At 43.0% G+C, this 19,450-nt stretch overlaps 1 pseudogene across 1 annotated transcript in view; it reads left to right on the top strand.

Annotated features, from left to right (window-relative positions):
* The first annotated feature begins 4,472 nt into the window (after positions 1–4,472).
* Positions 4,473–19,450, top strand: part of LOC308368588 (1-phosphatidylinositol 4,5-bisphosphate phosphodiesterase gamma-2-like) — an 82,293-nt pseudogene continuing 67,315 nt past the window's right edge. Inside the window, exons 1-19 of the transcript in view lie at positions 4,473–4,659; positions 8,926–9,075; positions 9,219–9,312; positions 9,557–9,604; positions 9,715–9,799; positions 10,368–10,451; positions 10,622–10,665; positions 10,959–11,031; positions 11,196–11,306; positions 11,449–11,567; positions 11,882–11,967; positions 12,887–13,004; positions 13,711–13,879; positions 14,361–14,438; positions 14,702–15,157; positions 15,656–15,856; positions 16,097–16,216; positions 17,616–17,802; positions 19,115–19,272. The product of the transcript in view is annotated as a 1-phosphatidylinositol 4,5-bisphosphate phosphodiesterase gamma-2-like (transcript). The remainder of the gene's footprint in view (positions 4,660–8,925; positions 9,076–9,218; positions 9,313–9,556; positions 9,605–9,714; positions 9,800–10,367; positions 10,452–10,621; positions 10,666–10,958; positions 11,032–11,195; positions 11,307–11,448; positions 11,568–11,881; positions 11,968–12,886; positions 13,005–13,710; positions 13,880–14,360; positions 14,439–14,701; positions 15,158–15,655; positions 15,857–16,096; positions 16,217–17,615; positions 17,803–19,114; positions 19,273–19,450) is intronic.

Below are 19,450 nucleotides of genomic sequence, written 5' to 3'. Positions count from 1 at the left end.
GCTTCTTTGGTCAGAGCTTCTGTGGTGAGAGCTTCTTTGGTGAGAGCAGAGCTTGTCTGAGCTCTTCACTAGCATCCTCAGTAGTTTGAGGATGCGACATTTGTGCGGTTTGTATTTAGGGACATTTGTCCTGAACTGTGCTACTGGCTGTACCTATACAGCTGTTTTTTTAAAATATCTTTTAGTTTAATTTATTTGATCAATCTTTTTGTTTATTTAGGCACCGCTGTTTTCATAAGAAATCTAAACCCCATCACTGTCTGTTTCACACTTTCTACACACAGATCTTTGTCTCTGAAAATCATTAATGGGGAATGAAAATTCAAACACCTATTTGGCCAACGCCACAGGGTCGCCCATTCGTGTGTACTACAATGTGGATACGTTGGTGCCAACCGATGCAGTGCTGACGTTTGGGGTTACGGCTGGAGATAAGAGCGGATCAGCAAGCGTCGGAGGCGGGATGACATTCAAACGCGATTCCCGTATCCGCTACATACGCATCCCGGTAAATGAATTCAGCAAATTCGCAGGAGAGGGGACCATTTACGCCAGCGTATTTGTGGAGGGCTGCTCCTGCAATGACGAATGCCTGAAGACCATCTCTGAGAATTTCAGAGTCCCCAGCGACAGGTCCCTCATTGTGACAGCAGACTACAGCATCAAGTTCCAAAAGTACGGGGCAAGCATCTGGATGGACGAGCAAGGCAAAATGCACCGCTAAGAGACATTTAGCCAAGAAACAGCAAAAACCAACTCAAAGTACAGTGATTACTGATTTAGACTTCATTCAATGCTGTATTTGTGTATAATCTGTAAGCTGCCATAAGAATAAAATTAAGGCGCATTAAATAATATGACTGCATTGTGAAATCAGACACTCATTAATTCTCAGAGGGAAACAGTAAGCCGGACGTTCGATATTCGACAGATATTCGTTTTCGAAAGACGTGTTCGCATTCTGATTGCATACATGTTCTCATTTTGATTGCTGTAGTAGTTGCCAGTGGTAGGCATCCCCCCCCATATTATTATTAGTGTTTTGTTGTTGTTAATAATAATTGCTCAGACTTGCAGGAAAGATTTGACACTTGGCACTTACAATTCGACCAATTACAAAGTATGTATTCGATTTGAGGGAGAGAGAGAGAGAGAGAGAGAGAGCGAGAGAGAGAGAGAGAGAGAGAGCGAGGGAGAGAGAATTATGACATCCCACACACCTTGATGGGCACAGGAGTTCTCTTAGCGGCAGATAGAGCACCAGTATTATGAGCTGGTGCTTCCTACAGTAATAAATGGCCATTTAGAGGTCCATTCACTATCAAAAGAGGTCTTGTAGGTGTCTGCTCCTGGACTTTTCTCCCTTTTGTTCTAGCCATCTCCTTCACTGTTTCTTCCACCATCTCATCCACCATCTCCTCCTCCACCACCTGCACTGTCTCTTTCTCCTTCACCTGCACTGTCTCTTTCTCCTCCACCTGCACTGTCTCTTCCACCATCTCCTCCGCTAATGTGTTTATGCTCATTTGTTTTTTACCTGACATCTTTGAAAGACAGATGCAATGAGCAATGCATCCATGGCCAGGATATTTATACATGCTAGTATGACTAATGAACTTGCGATTCACAACTCCACCAGGTGTTAAGAAACCTCGGAATCTGAATACACTGTTCAAGCAAACACATTTACAAAAAATAATGCCAATAACATCATTGAATATTAAGGGCTGCCTAATATTCATTCGAATTATAGGCTATATTCAATTCAATTCAATTTTATTTGTATAGCGCCATAACAATACAATTGCCTCTAGGCGCTTAACAGAGCCCAGAGCCTAAACCCCCTTAGTGCATGCACAATGGCAACAGGGGCAAGAAAAAACTCCCTGTTAGGCAGGAAGAAACCTTAAGCAGAACCACGGCACATAAGGGGGGACCCATCTGCTTGAGATCGGCCGGGTGGAGATAGGAAGGTGGGAAGGGGGAGGGTTGTGTGGCAGAAGGGGAAAGGAAGCAACAGGAGTTGTACACAGCCAGCATTTGGTCGCGGGACATAGTATGTATACAGACATCCGGTGGTAAATACATGATACAGGCAAGACCAGTTTACTGTACTAATAGGGTTACTGTTACAGGGGTAGGGGACGTAGGGACAGAGAAACATTTCAGTGGTGGCAATAATGTATATTGTATATAAATGCTAGCATAGGGTATGGGGTAGAGTAAGTGTACGGTAATGCAGTGGCGGTGGGTGCAATTGGCCGAGGGTTTCTCCAGGTAGACCAGGTGGAGAGACTTCAGCAGCGTCCCATGGGGAGATAGTCTTGATGAGTAGGGAAAGAAAAGGAAGAAAGTGAGTGGGTAGAGTTCAGCTGTCCATATGCATAGATGAGGAGTGGTGGGGATGAGGAGCAATATTTCCATTTCCATCAGCGATTGGAACATGCTATAAGGGCGAGAGAACATTTATGTTAGTAGACATCAATTTCAGAAACAATTTAGAAAAGTAAAAAATAAATAAATAAATAATAAAAACATAACAAATTGATGGCGATCAGAGAGGTAAGATCTAAACCAAGATAGGGCACAGCCTTTGATGCCAACGTGATGTTCAAGTCTCTGTAACAGGATATGATGATCTATAGTGTCGAAAGCAGCACTAAAGTCTAGGACAACTAATATTGAGGTTCACCCTTGATCGGATGCGATTAGTAGGCTAGTATTACTAAGGCCGTTTCAGTGCTGTGGTGGGCCCTAAAACCGGATTGGAAGGTTTCTTCAATTTTATTTTGTTGTAGAAAGGAAGTAAGCTGCTTAGCTACTAGTTTTTCAAGTATTTTTGACAAGAAAGGGAGGTCAGATATGGGTCTATAGTAAGCAAGATTATCGGGATCAAGGGTAGGTTTTTAAAGAGATGGTTTTATCACTGCTATTTTGAATGATAGTGGGACGTATCCTGAAATTAGAGAATTATTCATTACATTAAGTAATGTCTCACATAATAAGGGAAGTGCATGTTTAAGTAATTTTGTGGGGATAGGGTCTAGTAAGCACGTTGATGATTTAGATGAGAGGATCAAGGAGTTTAGTTCAGGGAGGTCGTGGGTGCGAAGAATTCAAGGAGAGCACCCGGTTGAGGGGGTGTTGCCATGGCGCATTTTGGAAGGGGTGTAGGGTCACAGAGGGAGTGGAAACTATGAATTTGGTCTCTTATTTTAAGGATTTTATTATTAAAAAAGGTCATGAAATCATTACCACTAAAGATTATGGGATGAATAGGCCTACTCAAATTTATTTTAGCCTATAAACGAAGTTCGGAGTCAAAGCTATAGTAAAAAGGCAGGCTGTAGCCTAAAACTGTGTTGGCTACAAACACTCATTAAAAACTGTTGCTAATTAGCCGGGAAATATTCTCTACCTGCAGTCAAGTCATTCCAGGATGTTTTATTTCCATTGGTTGCTGGATTACATCTTACCCAGATACAAAAGATACATATTTTTCTGATTGGCTATTGTGCACCTCACGGCAGAACTCAAGGGGATTCGGGGAGACGTGTTTGATTCATCCATGGTGAGGGCAGCGCGGCCAGGTCATGTTTGTGCGCTGCGGCACATTAAACAGCCTAGAGGTTTTTTTTTCAGCGTGAGAAATACGATGTGTGGCGGGAGTGCGTGACTAAAGACTGAAATGAGTGACTGTCACACTCAATGCGTGACACTTGAGAGCCCTGCATCCTATATCGTCAGTCAATTAAAATGTCATCATATTTCTCATCACACATTTGTATACTTTGCATTTTTAAGCTAACATAGTGGGCGTCAACTGTTTTCACTATCATAGTGGTCACCATTTTTCCGAATGCAGGGTATCACATAAGAAGGTTGCCAATAAACACAGGACAAGTAACCTCATTTGAACATAAGTCATTAAGATTATTATCCTATGAAGAAAACATCGGCTGGTGAATATTACACTGGGCAGGAAAATGTAAACAGTCTCTTTGTGGACAGTGTGTTTGGGCAGTCTGGATCACACATTTTCCACCACGGATGATTTTTGGCCAGGCCCCATTGCGGATATTTGACCAGGACCGCAGGTGGTACAAACTCAACAAGGTTGTAATCCAAGTTTCTTTTTTAGTGACCCACAGTTGGTGCACCAAACGTGTCCACTTCAATAAATGGTTGAACCTTTGTTGAAGTTAGTGTAATCAGTAGCTTGTTTGTTTGTGTGTGTGTGTGTGTACAAACCATGTCTGTTAAGGTGCGCTACTGGTTCCAAAAATGGGGCAGGAGTGTCCGGTTCCTGTGCGGTCACACCACAACTGCCACAGTCTCCCATGGTCTCTCACTCAAGCACGCACACACACACACACACACGCACACACACACACACACACTGCATCAGTGGACACTCTCTCTATTTCTCCCATACATACCCTCCCTCTACTGCAGTCACCTCTTTGTTTGCGATGGCAGGCCTTGGGCAGCAGCAGGGCGAGCTGACGGAGTACAAGAAGAGCCAGGTGAAGCGTGACCTGGAGATGGGCAGTGTCATGACCGTCTTCCGCCAGAAGATTGAGCGGCTCACTTTGCAGGTCATCATGGAGACAAAGCAGGTGGCGTGGTCCCGAACGGCGGACAAAATCGATCGAGTCTGTGAGTGTTGCCACCCCACGCCATGTTCACCTGTATCTCTGTTCCCAAGATTGTTGTTGTGATCTGTGAACTGTGCCGTGAACTGAATGTCTTTCTCTAACTACAGCACCTTCTCCTGGCCCTAGATCATTGGTAGTTTTCACCTTTCTTAAACCCAATACTTTTTAGCTCTGTAAGCAAACCAAAGAAATCCCCATTATATAACCCCTGACCACAACAAATGAGTTAAGATGATAGGACACTGCTGTATAATGTCTTGTATTTGCATCTTTGCCTTTTTGTTACTGCGGAGGGAAAAAGCACTTTTGCCCTGGTGATGCTGAGGCAGCATTGCACTGCGTGTAGACTCAGTGGAGGATAAGATCAGTCCTGCAGAGGTTCTGATGTGGAATTTAACTTGAGGCACCATAGACGTTTACAAGTGTGTTGCTGAGAAAATTCTGAGTCATTTTGAGAATGGGCGAGAGAATACAGAATACACATGTGCATGTCACAGAGAAACCTTGTCCTTTGATCATTAGCGGGTCTTTCACTCTTTTTCCCCTTTAACACTGGCACTGTCTTTTATGTTTCTCTTTATACATGGTTGTGACTGTTTATTAATATGGTTGGCAGTTTGGTGTGTGTTTAGTTACCAGGGTTGGGAGGATTACTTTCAAATGGATTCAATGCTGATTACCTAATTAATATTATATTCAGTAACCTAATCCAAGTATCACAATATTAAAGTAATGTAATGTAACTTGATTACTTTCAATTATTTTTGGATTACCTCAATGCCAAATGTGCAAAAGAAGATAACAGAAAAGAGACATCAATAGCCTTATCCACTGTATATTGGTGGATTTCTACATTTTTATGTCTGTGATGGATATAAATGTTAAAAATCATTGGTCCAACCTTGAAGACAAAGACATGTACAGCTAGTGTCAGAAACTGTGCAACTCAATGGTCACATGTATTTTAGGAAGTGGTTGTGCTATGCACAAACCCCTCCTATAAAGGCACACACCAGCCTTTTCAGATGACATACTTTCTGCATTTGTGCAGTAGCAGTGCTATAAAAAGCCTGGGCGTCCTACTTATTACTGATACAAATTAACTTAGTGTGTAACAAATATCAAAATGTACTATATTGTCATAGCTATGTGTTGAACTGAACTCAAAACTAAATATGTAAAGCTCTTTTTATGTGCCACTGTATTGATTGGAATGTCAGGATGTCGTTTTTTGGGCCCAAATGCAGCATTTCACTAGATATTTTATTATAAATAACACATCATTACACACGCTATATTGCAAAAGGGATTGGGCAAAAAATGTAAAAGGTATTTGTTTGTAAAAACTGCTGACAGTGAGAGAGTGTTTAACTACGGGTAAAAAGAATGGGGGCTGACCGGCTTATTTTCAATGGTTCATACTTTCTTCTGTGAATATCTCGGTGAAATGCTGCATTTGGGCCCAAAAAGGATATCCTGACATTCTAATCAATACAGTGGCACATAAAAAAGAGCTTTACATATTTAGTATCGAGTTCAGTTTGTTGTCTAACAAATAGCTATGACATTATAGTACATTTTGATATCTGTAGCATACTAAGTTAATTTCCTCAGTAATAAGTTGGATGCCCACACCAGATGCTATTTATATAGCACTGCTACTGCACAAATGCAGCAAGTATGTCATCTAAAAAAGCTGGTGTGTTTAGACTCAGTGGAGGACGAGAGCAGTCCTGCAGAGGTTCTGATGTGCACAGTTTCTGACACTATGTCTTTGTTTTCAAGGTTGGACCCATGTTTTTCAACATTTACATCAAAATTGAGAAAACTACCAATATACAGTGGATAAGACTATTGATGTCTCTTTTCTGTTATCTTCATTTGCAGATTTGGCATTGAGGTAATCCAAAAGTAACGGAAAGTAATCAAGTTACATTACTTTAATATTGTGGTACTTGGAATAGGTTACTGAATACAATTTTTAACATATAAGCGCACAAAAACCCACAGTAAGCACCAGCCTTAAAAGCATGGTGAGAATGCAAGGCCCCTTCTGAACGCAAGAATGCAGGCCCCATTGTCAGGTGTGGACAATCAAGCAAATGATGCCCATGCACCACCTTAACGCCGGACTCACATTGTTGCGTTGATGCAACGGACGGTGGAGGAGGAGTTTGGCGCATGGGGTTCTGTTGATAACGGAGACGTTATAGTGAGATTGACAGGTCAACAAACCAATCACGTCATTAGTAAGCTTTTACCCTGTGAGTAGTAGCATGCTAACCCTAACCCATCATTAGACAGTGTGCTCAGACACCTCGCAAATCCTATGATACGTATTTCTCAGTTACAGTAAAGGGGTTTTTACATTGTACAGTGTCTATTTCTCGGTAACTTTTAAAAAATCTAACCAAAAAAAAGTCAAACAACCAACTTGTAGGTACAAATACGACCATCTACGGAGTTTGGCAGCCATGTTTTTTTTTTTAGTTTGCCGCTCTGTAGACGTGAGCATATACGGGATATGATTGGCTAGTGCCTGTGCTGTCAGTTATGCATGAAAGGCAATATGATTGGCTGACGCATGCATTGCCTGTTGAAAAGTTAAACCTTCTTCAACTCTTGTCGCGAGCAAAGCATGAAACGCAACGCACGCGAACCAAACGGAGCCACAATTCAGTTCGGCAAAGGATGATGTCACCCCATGCAAAGTGAATGGGGATGCGTTAACCCTGACGCATCAACGCAGCAATGTGAGTCGGGCGTAACGCCCGACTCACATTGTTGCGTTGATGCAACGGACGGTGGAGGAGGAGTTTGGCGCATGGGGTTCTGTTGATAACGGAGACGTTATAGTGAGATTGACAGGTCAACAAACCAATCACGTCATTAGTAAGCTTTTACCCTGTGAGTAGTAGCATGCTAACCCTAACCCATCATTAGACAGTGTGCTCAGACACCTCGCAAATCCTATGATACGTATTTCTCAGTTACAATAAAGGGGTTTTTACATTGTACAGTGTCTATTTCTCGGTAACTTTTAAAAAATCTAACAAAAAAAAAGTCAAACAACCAACTTGAAGGTACAAATACGGCCATCTACGGAGTTTGGCAGCCATGTTTTTTTTTTTGAGTTTGCCGCTCTGTAGACGTGAGCATATACGGGATATGATTGTGCTGTCAGTTATGCATGAACGGCAATATGATTGGCTGACGCATGCATTGCCTGTCGAAAAGTTGAACCTTCTTCAACTCTTGTCGCGAGCAAAGCATGAAACGCAACGCACGCGAACCAAACGGAGCCACAGTTCAGTTCGGCAAAGGATGACGTCACCCCATGCAAAGTGAATGGGGATGCGTTAACCCTGACGCATCAACGCAACAATGTGAGTCGGGCGTATCTCCTCTCTCACATTGATGCGTTGGAATGCGTTGATCCAACGGAAGGCGGAGGAGGAGTCTGGCACATGGGGTTCTGCTGATACCGGAGACGTTATAGTGAGATTGACAGGTAAACAAACCAATCACGTAATTAGCAAGCTTTTACCCTGCGAGTAGTAGCATGCTATCATTAGTTAGGGTGCTCAGACACTTCGCAAATCCTATGATGCGTATTTTTCAGTTACAATAAAGGGTTTTTTACATTGTACAGTGTCTATTTCTCGGTAACTTTAAAAAAAATCTAACCAACTTGTAGGTACAAATACGACCATCTACGGAGTTTGGTCAGCCATTTTTTTTTTTTGGAGCTTGCCGCTGTGTAGACGTGAGCATATACGGGATATGATTGGCTAGCGCCTGTGCTGTCAGTTATACATGAAAGAGAATTTGATTGGCTGACGCATGCTTTGCCTCTCCAAAAAGTTCAACATTCTTCAACGCTTGCCGCAAGCAAAGCAGGGAACGCAACGCACGCGAACCAAACGGAGCCACAATTCAGTTCGGCAAAGGATGACGTCATCCCATTCAAAGTGAATGGGGATGCGTTGACCCTGACGCATCAACGCATTCCAACGCAGCAATGTGAGCGAGGCGTTAGGCTGCTGCTCTGCCACTGCAAGGCCAGTAAGGGTGCAGAGGGGCACAACAGTAGTAACTAGTAAAACAGCTTTAATCAGAGATCAGAATATAATGCATGGTAGTGTACAGTATAATGACTGTTGATTATAACCGTTGTACAGTATTCTATTGTGAGAAGTGTGTTATAATACCAGGAGACCCTTTTTGTAAAGCATGAATAATGGTGTCTAACCTGCCTATGCTACAGTGGATCTTTCAGAGATTCGAGAGGTTCGACGTGGCAGAAACTCAAAGGATTTTGAGCGCTTTAAGGACTCCAAGTGCAAGCATGACGACAACACCTGCTTTACAATCTTCTATGGGTCTCAGTTTGTGCTGAATACCCTGAGTCTAGGAGGTAAATATGTGTCAGTTTTTGCTGAATACTCTGAGTCTAAGAGGTAAATATGTGTCAGTTTGTGTGAGTGTGTGTGAGTGTGTGTGTGTGTGTGTTTCTCCATCTGTATCTGTGTACATAACACTAATGTTGTTTTTGTTCAGCTGACACTATGGCAGAAGCAGATAAGTGGCTGATAGGCTTGGAACTGCTGAGAGAGGAGGCACTGGTGGCTCCCACACCAGACATTATAGAAAGGTACATGCATCTGGGATTGCACGCAGACAAATACACACACACAGACACACACACACACCCACACACATACAAACATACACAGCCATGAACATCATCACACACACACACACACACACACACGCACACGCACACGCACACGCACACGCACACACACGCACACACACACACACAAGCACACACACAAGCACATACAGTCATTCAGGCCTGGAAACTCCATTTCAATTGTTTTTTTCCCCACCTGTAGCTGGTTGAGGAAAAAGATGTACTCAGTTGATCAGACGAAGAGGAACAGGTATTTTTCTAGATTTCTCATATTAAAAGTAACCATCCATCAACATATGTGACCATATAATATTATATTACATTATATCACAATGCCAATGCATCATTGGTTTTTGGCAGAGTCACACTGAAGGAGATCAAATCTCTTCTGCCGCAAGTCAATATGAAGGTCCCCAGCTCGCGATTCCTGAAGGAACAATTTGCGGTATTGATACCAATCCTTTGGTGTTGCCTCCTCCTTTCTCCTCTCATCACATCTCTTCACCTGTGTGTTCTCCAATCGGGTTTGCTAGTCATAGTGTCACAAATAGGTTTTTAATAGCATTTTTGTAACATTTGGAAATGCTATTCCAAATAATTTTCAGTATAATTTCAAGATGAAATTGCTCTTCACCTTACAAAGCAAAAAAAACATAAATATAAAGCTTGACCTGAACCCTTTTCCAGAGATTCTAACTCTCATTTGTTATCAAGTTAGATAGCCTCAGATAGTAGTTTTTGGAGGTGGTTTCCAGTGTTTGTTCTGACAGGAGAGCAGTCAGGAAGCGAGTGGAAGGCCAGCAGAACTGAGAAATGACCCGGTCACTTGGTCCACTATGTGGTGTGGGACGCCATTGTTTCTGCCGCACCTCGGACCACCCAGACAGCATTCATTTTAAAAGCAGACACACTACTTTATTCCTTCAACATTTTTCAACAGATCTCCAATACTGAAATTCAAACATTGCGAACTGAAATGCTTGAAAATCAACCTAATTTGTGTTTTGTTTTAGGAGGTCGCAGCAAAGAAAGATGTTTTGGACTTTGAGCAGTTTCATAAATTCTACAATTATCTAATGTTTGAAAATCAGAAGAGTGTAAGTACAAATACAAAACCAATATTGTTTTCTACAGATTTGATGACGCGTGTCATTTATCCTGTGTTTGTGTGTGTGTATGTGTGCTTGCATGTGTGTCTGTACAGTCACGGCAGCTTGAAATGGCTTGGCTGGACTAACTTGTCTGTGTTCATATTGTTCTTTTCCAGATTCTGGATGAGTTTAAAAATGAGCCCTGTGTATTCATTATGGGGTGAGATTTCCCCTTTTATTAATTCTTTCTTTGGGAATGCAGAATGTATTTTGAAGCTATGCAGTTTATGTTGTTATGTTTCAGTGGTTGTAACTGAGTTGGAAGCAAATTAAGATGTAGAATATGTTTTTTCATTTGAGATGTAGTAATAGTTGTGTGTCTGAGATATAGTCAATGTGGTTTGATGGGCATGTATGTATTGCAGGTTTTGAGATGAAGTTAGATACATATTTTCGTGTGAGATATAGTACATATTGTTTGGTTGGGATGTAGTATGTGTTGTGTGTTTGTAGCAAAACAGATAGACCAGACTCCTCTGCCGTTCTGCTCTATGATTTCCAGCGCTTCCTTCAGCTCCAGCAGAAGGTGAGCTCTTGCTGGGTTCTCATACCTCATCCCGACCTCTAGCAGATGGGTTTAAATCTAGCAGACACTTTGCATACACCATGCATATCTATCTGCCCCCCCCCCTTCTCTCCCTCTCTCTTTCATACACACACATGCTTGTTCTCTGTCTCTTTCTCTCACAGGAGACCTGGGCGTATAACTTAAATCAGGTGAGGGAGCTGATGACCACTTTCATTGATGACACCATGAGGAAGACCAATGACCCAGTTTACTGTTGGTTTACTGTTGGAGAGGTATGCACCAACCCAGGGTCGATGATGTCATGATAGCTCTTTCATTTTACTGATTGCAGTCTGTGTACACTTACATGGTTTCATTCTGTCCGTTCTCTCCTCTTCATTTCTCGTTTCTCCCCTTTCTTTCCTCCTTCATTAGTTCCTCAATTTCCTGTTCTCCAAAGAGAACTCCATCTGGGATGAGAAGTTCTCGGAAGTGAACACCCTAGATATGAACAACCCGCTATCTCACTACTGGATCAACTCCTCCCACAACACGTTAGTCTCCTCCCCCTGATCAGCCCTCGCCACTCATCCAAATACAGAAGAGCTATGCAAGAGAACTGCCCTTTTGATGATATCCCCTGTTGTGGCGTGTGTGTGTGTTTATGTTTGTTTTTGTGTATGTGTGTATTTATGTGTCTGTGTGTGTTGATAATGTGTCTGTTTGTGTGTATATGTGTGTCAGTGTGTGTGTGTCTTTATGTTTGTTTGTTTGTGTGTGTGTGTGTGTGTGTGTGTGTGTGTGTGTTAATAACATGTGTGTTTGTGTGTGTGTGTGTGTGTGTGTGTGTGTGTGTGTGTGATTGCAGGTACCTGACTGGTGATCAGATACGTAGCGAGTCGTCCATAGAAGCCTATGTGCGCTGCCTTAGACTGGGCTGCCGCTGCATTGAGTGTCAGTGCCCCCCCATTCCATTCCATTTAGAGGCAATTGTATTGTTATGGCGCTATATAAATAAAATTGAATTGAGTTCCCTCTGACTTAACCTCACAGTAACAGCTGTTTTAATGATGTTAAAATGCAGATTTTTAGCTTTTGAACTTTTTTTGAAGTCAATTTTTTTTAAACATACCGGAAATCCTCAAATAAAGACCGGGATTCAATTAGAGGCTGGGCATCAGATAGTAGCCGGGGGCATGGTCGATACGGACAAATAAAGGCCCGGCCCCGAATACAGGCCAGGGGTAAAATAAGGTACCGGTAGCCTTTTTTTACCAGCATCAGTCCTTCAGCACCAAAAATACATCACAATTGAATTGAATGCATTTCATAAATACATGTTCTCCTCATGTTTAATGTTGTTGGCTAATTTCATGGGCTGTCGTTTGCAATAAAAAAAGGAATGTCTACTAGGCGAATTTGTTATAATACAGTTACTTGCCAAAACGATACCAAAATACCTCTTTTTAATGATTTTGTTGCCGTTTCGTGGTTTCCGCTATTTTTCCGGTCATTAACTTTTTGCAGTGGTAAAAATAAAGGAATTACAGACCCGAACGTTGAGGTGCCCCATTCAAATCAACAGAACTTTTTGGAACACTCTGAAGAGCCGTATAATTAGTTAGAAATAAAGACCTGCCCCTAATACAAGCCATCCCCAAGTAAAGGCCGGTGCACTGTGTAGCCTAAGTAAATAAAAGACCCCGGCCCCAATTTGAGGATTTACGGTAGTTAGCATTTTATAAGTTCTCTGTATGGTTCTCAGCTTGTGTTGTAGTAAGGATCTAGTGATTCCCATATAGATCTGATAAGTGATGGTAATAGTTCCTTGTGGCCTTGTTTTATGTGGTGGAATAAAATGTGTTTGTCACAGTGGACTGTTGGGATGGTCCAGGCTACCCCATCATATACCATGGCCGTACGATGACAGCCAAGATCAAGTTCGAGGACGTGGTCAAGGCCATCAATGAGCATGCCTTTGTGACCTCAGAGTGAGTCAGAGCTGCCGTAGATTCCAAGAATGACCCTGTGTGCATGTGTGTGTGTCAGGGGGAGGGTGTGGTGGGGGGTAATATGTGTGTGTGTCTATATGGCATACATAATGTGTGTGAGTGATGTGTATATATGTATATGATGTGTGATTGTGTTAGTGTATGTGTGTCGTTTAGGATTGTAATATACATGGAGACTGTTGCATTTTCTGTTACCCTTTTGATGACGGTGTCATTTGGGTGTGTTTAGAATGTTGCATGAGTGTCAAGTGAGTTGCGGGAGTGTTACATTAGGATGGTTGACTCTGTTGTGTGAGTTGTCAAATGATAATACACATCTGAGCACAATCAATGAAGAATTTGGTCTAAATACTGCCAAATATGGTTTGCATCAGCTCTTGATACAGTTCAATACAAAAATTTGGATAAGGTGTCTCCAGTAGTTACTTTTAATGAGCTAAAGCCAGGTCTGGCCATGTGAAATTAAATTGCAACGATTTGCATGTGTGTAGCCCAGCTGTATTGAGTGAGTTTATTGCAGGGACTGTAATGAGTGAGTGCCCTGTAAGAGTGTCCTAAATGTGTATCACAGCTGTTCTGTTGTGTGAGTGTGTTATAGGTGTGTTGTGTGAATGTATCATAGCTCTATATTGTGTGGGTGCATTTAAGGAGTGTGTAATGTGAATGGCTCTGTGACTGTGGGCAGGTACCCCGTGATCCTGTCTATCGAGGAGCACTGTAACCTGGAGAACCAAAGGCAAATGGCGTCCATCCTTAAGAAGGCGTTTGGGGACAAGCTGCTGACGGAACCGGTGGAAGAGTATGCTGAACAGCTGCCCTCCCCGACACAGCTCAAGGGCAAGATCATCCTCAAGGTGGGGCAGTACGGGTCTATCTGTCTGTCTTCTTTCTCACTCCCTCTCTCTCTTCGTCTGTCTGTCTGTGTTCGTGTTTTTTTTTCTTTATTTCTGTCTCACTCACTCACTCTCTCTCACCCTCTCCCTCTTCCTCCTTCTTGTACTCTTTCTATTACTTGCTTTCTCTCTCTCTCCTTCTCTCTCACCTTGCCTGCCTCACACTCTCTCTTTTCTGTCTCTCCTTTCTGTCTCTATCTCTATCTTTTTGGTCTCTCTGTCACTCTGTCTGTCTGAAGTTTTCTGGGGATTGTACACCATTGTGAAATAGTCGACGTGTGCACAACTGGGCTGTGAGCCTTCAATAGGACAGTGGCATGAAAGCATGTAATTAGCGTAGATCCTTTTGTTGTCCACCCCCCTATAAGGTGCACTTTACACACACACACACACACATTATTTTTCATTCTATATGATCTCTCTACCTGTGTGTCTGTCACAGCACAAGAAGCTGAGCAGGACGGACATGCGTAAAGGAAAGAAGCAAGGAGATCTCCTCATCTGGGACCCTATAGATCAGGTAGTGGGGCCCCACCTGCTTCTCCTGTAGCCCATGTTTTAGAATAGCAAGTGCATGAGTGTGTTGCAACTGATGTGAATGCCTCCATGACTGTGGTAAGGTGGCTCACGTGGAATGAGATATTTCTTACTTGTTGTTGTGCAATGATGTAATACGTACAGTATAATTTTTATTCTCCTTCAAATTTTGGATGTGAGATATTTAGTTCATTCTCATGTTCTGCCTGGCTGTTTGCAAGCATTAATTTGTCGTTTTCTGCTCAGAAATGGAATCGACACTACTGCGATATCTCAGATGACAAGCTCTACTACGCTGAAGAGTACGAGCAGGAGGATGACATGGGGACAGTTTGCCAGGTGACAGACCCCCCCTTTTTGACTTTGACTACTTAATTTTGTCGACAGTGTAAACTTCCTTGTCCTAGGGTTGTCGTATGCTCCTTCCCACGTTCTGCTTTTTATTGTCTCTCTATGTCACTCTCTTTTACACACGCACACATGATTCCTCGTTAAACGTTAAATCTCTCTCTCTCTCTCTTCTCATCAGGTGTTTGCGGACCAGCACGTCTCTGAGCCCTGGTTCCATGAGCGCATGTCTGAGGGTCAGCAGACGGCTGAGCGGCTCCTGCAGGAGTTCTGTGCCGAGTCCGGTGGGAAGGACGGGACTTTCCTTGTGCAAGAGAGCGACACCTTCCTCACCGACTTCATCCTCTCTTTCTGGTACTGAACTCTGAGAGACTTTTCTTAAAGGTGCATTCCGCTGTCCTGCACATTTGTGAGGTCCAAATAAATCCTCAGGTGTTAGTACAGTTCTAGCTCTAAATGGGAAGCTCAATATCGACAATCTTTCGCCAGAATCATGTACTGTACTGCAAAACTGTCATTTAAAGTTACGGTCATTAAAAGTAACGGTGTCCGAATGTCATCCTCCTCACCCTTATAGTACTCCTTCTATTCTGTACCATTCTCCTTACTCCCGTACTGAAAACCAAATTATGAAAATCATTTCGTTATAATTTCTAAAGTGCTAAATTTGTCATAGTACAACTTGTTACGGAGACACGTTTTGTCATCTAAACTCATTTTCTCAGAGAGACTTTGAGAGATTTAGAAACCCAGCACTGAGACACTGCCTCCAAAGAGACTGCGTTATGCACTGTGCCCTTTGTGCTCATTGCAACTGTAACTTCCACTTGGTGTGTTTGCCACCCCCTGCAGGCGAAGTGGGAGAGTGCAGCACTGCCGGATCCACTCGGGGACTGAGGTCAGCCACAAGTACTACTACCTCACGGACAACCTGCACTTTCCCAGTGTGTATGCACTTATACTGCACTACAAGGACAACCCACTCGACTGCATGGACTTTCACCTGCGCCTCACCGATGCTGTCCCTCTGCCCAACCAGCACCTGCGGCAGGGGTGAGACACTGTAAATATAGGCTGTGCGTTTGTGTGTATGTGCATGTGTATTGTTGACGAGGAGCTACTGGACTGTGCAGTGTGTAAACTTCATACCCTGACACTTATCGAAGGGCTAACGACTGATGCTAGCCTCTACAGGTATTAGTGTCCTCGCCAGCCCGCTCTCCCTCCCATGCCCGAAACGGCAGACTCCACTTCATTCTCACTCTCACAGCACTGGGTGGGTGTTTGTTTCAGGTGGTTCCACGATAACCTGACCCGGGAAGCGGCCGAGGATTCCCTGATGAGGATCCCGCAGGATGGATTCTTCCTCATCCGCCAGAGAAAAGATCATGACTCCTACGCCATCACCCTCAGGTACACATGTCTCACTGATCACCTACAGGCACATCTCACTGCTCACAGTCCTGACCTGATGTCAGATCAGGGAAGTTCAGGTTCATTTCGAAAAAAAAAAATTCAGTGCCACTGTTTTCATGATCCACACATTCATTATGGCAGCTGACTTTAAACAGAAGCTCCAGCTTTATGCCCATTGTTATGTAATATTCCCTGCTCATGGACTCTGATAAACACTGAGGGACGAACACTTTTTTGGAAAATCCACCCACCGTTTATGATGTGAGAGGGGAACGGTACCACTTTACAATAAGACTCCATTATAAATGGTTTATAAATAGGTTATTAATTAGGTTGTAAACCCTTTGTAAGTCATTAATGAGCCCTTATAAGTGAGTTATAAACACAGTTTGTATACGTCGATGCAGGCTCACTATTTGGGAAGATCCCCATCTTGGCAACCCACTGTCTATCCCTTAACTTGCTCTACTAGCCCAATTGCACACTCCCTTCCATTCTTGTGTCTGTTACTAGAGATTAAACCCCAGGAAGGGGGGGGGGCTCACAACGTGCCCCCCCCCCCAAAAGAAAAATTCCAATAAGGCTCCATTTTGCCAGTTATAAATGTTTGTAACTGATTACTAGATGATGATGTGTTTCACACTTTACAATAAGGCTCAGTTTTGCCAGTAATAAATGTTAGTAACTGATTAATAAAGGGTGATTTGTTGTGTAATGAGTAGTAAGCAGTAACTTGATCTTGGATGGATGGACACTTTATTAATCCAGAGGGAAATTTTAGGACATCCAGTAGCATCCAGACACAACATCCTCAAATCACATCCACATAGGAGGACCACCTTCAAAAGTAAAGTTTGGGGTTTATTCTCTAGTAACAGATACAAGAATGGTAGGGAGTGTGCAATTGGGCTAGTAGAGCAAGTTAAGGGATAGACAGTGGGTTGCCAAGATGGGGATCTTCCCAAATAGTGAGCCCGCATCGATGTATAAAAACTGTGTTTATAACTAATTTATAAGGGCTTATTAATGACTTGCAAAGGGTTAACAACCTAATTAATAACATATTTATAAACCATTTATAGACCATTTATAATGGAGTCTTATTGTAAAGTGGTACCGATTTGGTTGAGTACTATACTGTCAAATACATACATTTATAAATTAGAAATACATATATACATTATTTTTTACATCTTATGTAAAATAGTATTCATTGTAACACTTGGTCTCTATTGCTCGTAGATTGATTGTTCTCTCTTTGTACATCGCTTTGGATTAAAGCGTCTGCTAAATGACTAAATGTAAAAGTAACATTTTATGCTGAACGATGTAAAGTGATAAAGTGTGTGTGTGTGTGTGTGTGTGTGTGTGTGTGTGTGTGTGTGTGTTTCATTAGGGGGGATGGAACGGTGAAGCACTGGCTTATCCAGAAAAATGGCTCCATGTACGTGCTGGTGCCCTTTTATTTTTATGAGTTTGAGAGCCTAGTGGAGCTGGTGGACTACTTCCGGAAGTTTCCTTTGTACCGCAAGATCAGACTACGCTACCCGGTGACCCGAGAGATGGTGGAGAGATTCAGCAAGGTGATGGGGACAGATATGATAGATCATGGGGAGGGCGGAAGAGAGAGAGAGAATCAGAGAAAGCAAGATAAGACTGTGAAAGAGAGAGAGAAAAGAAGACACACAGAGATAAAGGATGAGACGATAGATCGAATAAAGGGTTATTAAGACTGTACGTGTAAAATTGTATAAAAACAAAGCACTCATGGCAGGCATAAGTGAGTCTTTTTTTCACATGCAGGAGCGGGCCTGTGGTTCCATTTACGATATGAACATGTATGTGGAGCCAAATGAAATCTAGCCTATATCCCCCTCTCTTTATGTCACTCTCTCTCTCTCTCCTCTCTCTCTCTCTCTCTATGTCACTCTCTTACACACCCACTAGGGGTGCAACGGATCAAAAATCTCACGGTGCGGATCGTTCCTCGGATCAGAGTCACGGATCGGATCATTTTTCGGATCAGCAAAAAAAATAAAAAATAAAAAAAAGACAAGACAAATAAACATGTGGAGGAAGGGGCTGCTTAAATGCCGCGGTGATGAGCGGTAGTTGAGCCGCTTTCGGTTTCACTCCTGTCAGTGAAACACCGGGGTGATGTCGCTGTAAATGCGTGGCCATGCTCGATGTGTTTCCACTGTTGTATGGCTTTCTTGTGCCACAGTGCCTACACACCGTCACGGTTTTATCCACCAACCTCTTTCCTTCTGCATTCAATTTGACAGGGAAGCCAAAATGCTCCCAAACAGGGGATTTAAATGTGGGGCGTTCAAGTTCTTCTGTTCCTCCGCTCGCCATGACCACGCTGTGTTGCAGGTTTTTCTTTATGTTAGCAATCGCTATGTCAGCTACGTGTTACGTCTGTGTGGTAACCTAGGCGACAGGTTTGTGTGGCAGCGCGAGTATATGGAAACAGACGTAGCACTAGAGGCAGCAGTTATCTTTACAGTAGTCACCGAAGTCTACCCTACTTTTATTTTCCATGCCCACTGTTCTACATGTTGTACGCTGAGGACAATAAATCACAACGAGCCATAGGACTGTTTGCTTATTGAAAAGGGAACTGTTGCAGACTTTTACCCAGAGCGTGTTAAGTAGCTCTGTCCCTGGAACTAGCAGGAATGGTTACGGCTGTGTGTGGACTGAACATGCGCACAATTTTTTTTTTCATAAATCAATCCGCGGATCATGCGTGTGCCGAACCGAAATAGATGATCCGAACGGATCACGGATCAATGATGATCCGTTGCACCCCTTACACCCACACATAATTCCTTGTTAAACTTTAAATCTCTCTCTGTCTCTTTCTCTTCCCATCTGGTGTTTGCGGACCAGCACGTCTCTGAGCCCTGGTTCCATGGGCGCATGTCTGAGGGTCGGCAGACGGCTGAGCGTCTCCTGCAGGAGTTCTGTGCCGAGTCCGGTGGGAAGGACGGGACTTTCCTTGTGCGAGAGAGCGACACCTTTCTCACTGACTTCGCCCTCTCTTTCTGGTACTGAACTCTCTCATTCGGCCACACAATGAGTCTTTTCTTAAAGGTACAGTCTTAAAGTCAGCAACCTTTGTGAGCTCCAAATGAATCCTCTGGTGTTAGTACGGTTCTGGCTCTAAATGGGAAGCTCAAATATCAATAACCTTTCGCCAGAATCATGGACTCTACCTTTAAATTA

Source organism: Sprattus sprattus, assembly GCF_963457725.1.
Source record: "Sprattus sprattus genome assembly, chromosome: 7".
In the NCBI taxonomy this organism is placed as follows: Eukaryota; Metazoa; Chordata; class Actinopteri; order Clupeiformes; family Clupeidae; genus Sprattus; species Sprattus sprattus.
The sequence above is the reverse complement of the archived record's forward strand: the minus strand, read 5'-3'. Positions and strand labels throughout refer to the sequence as shown.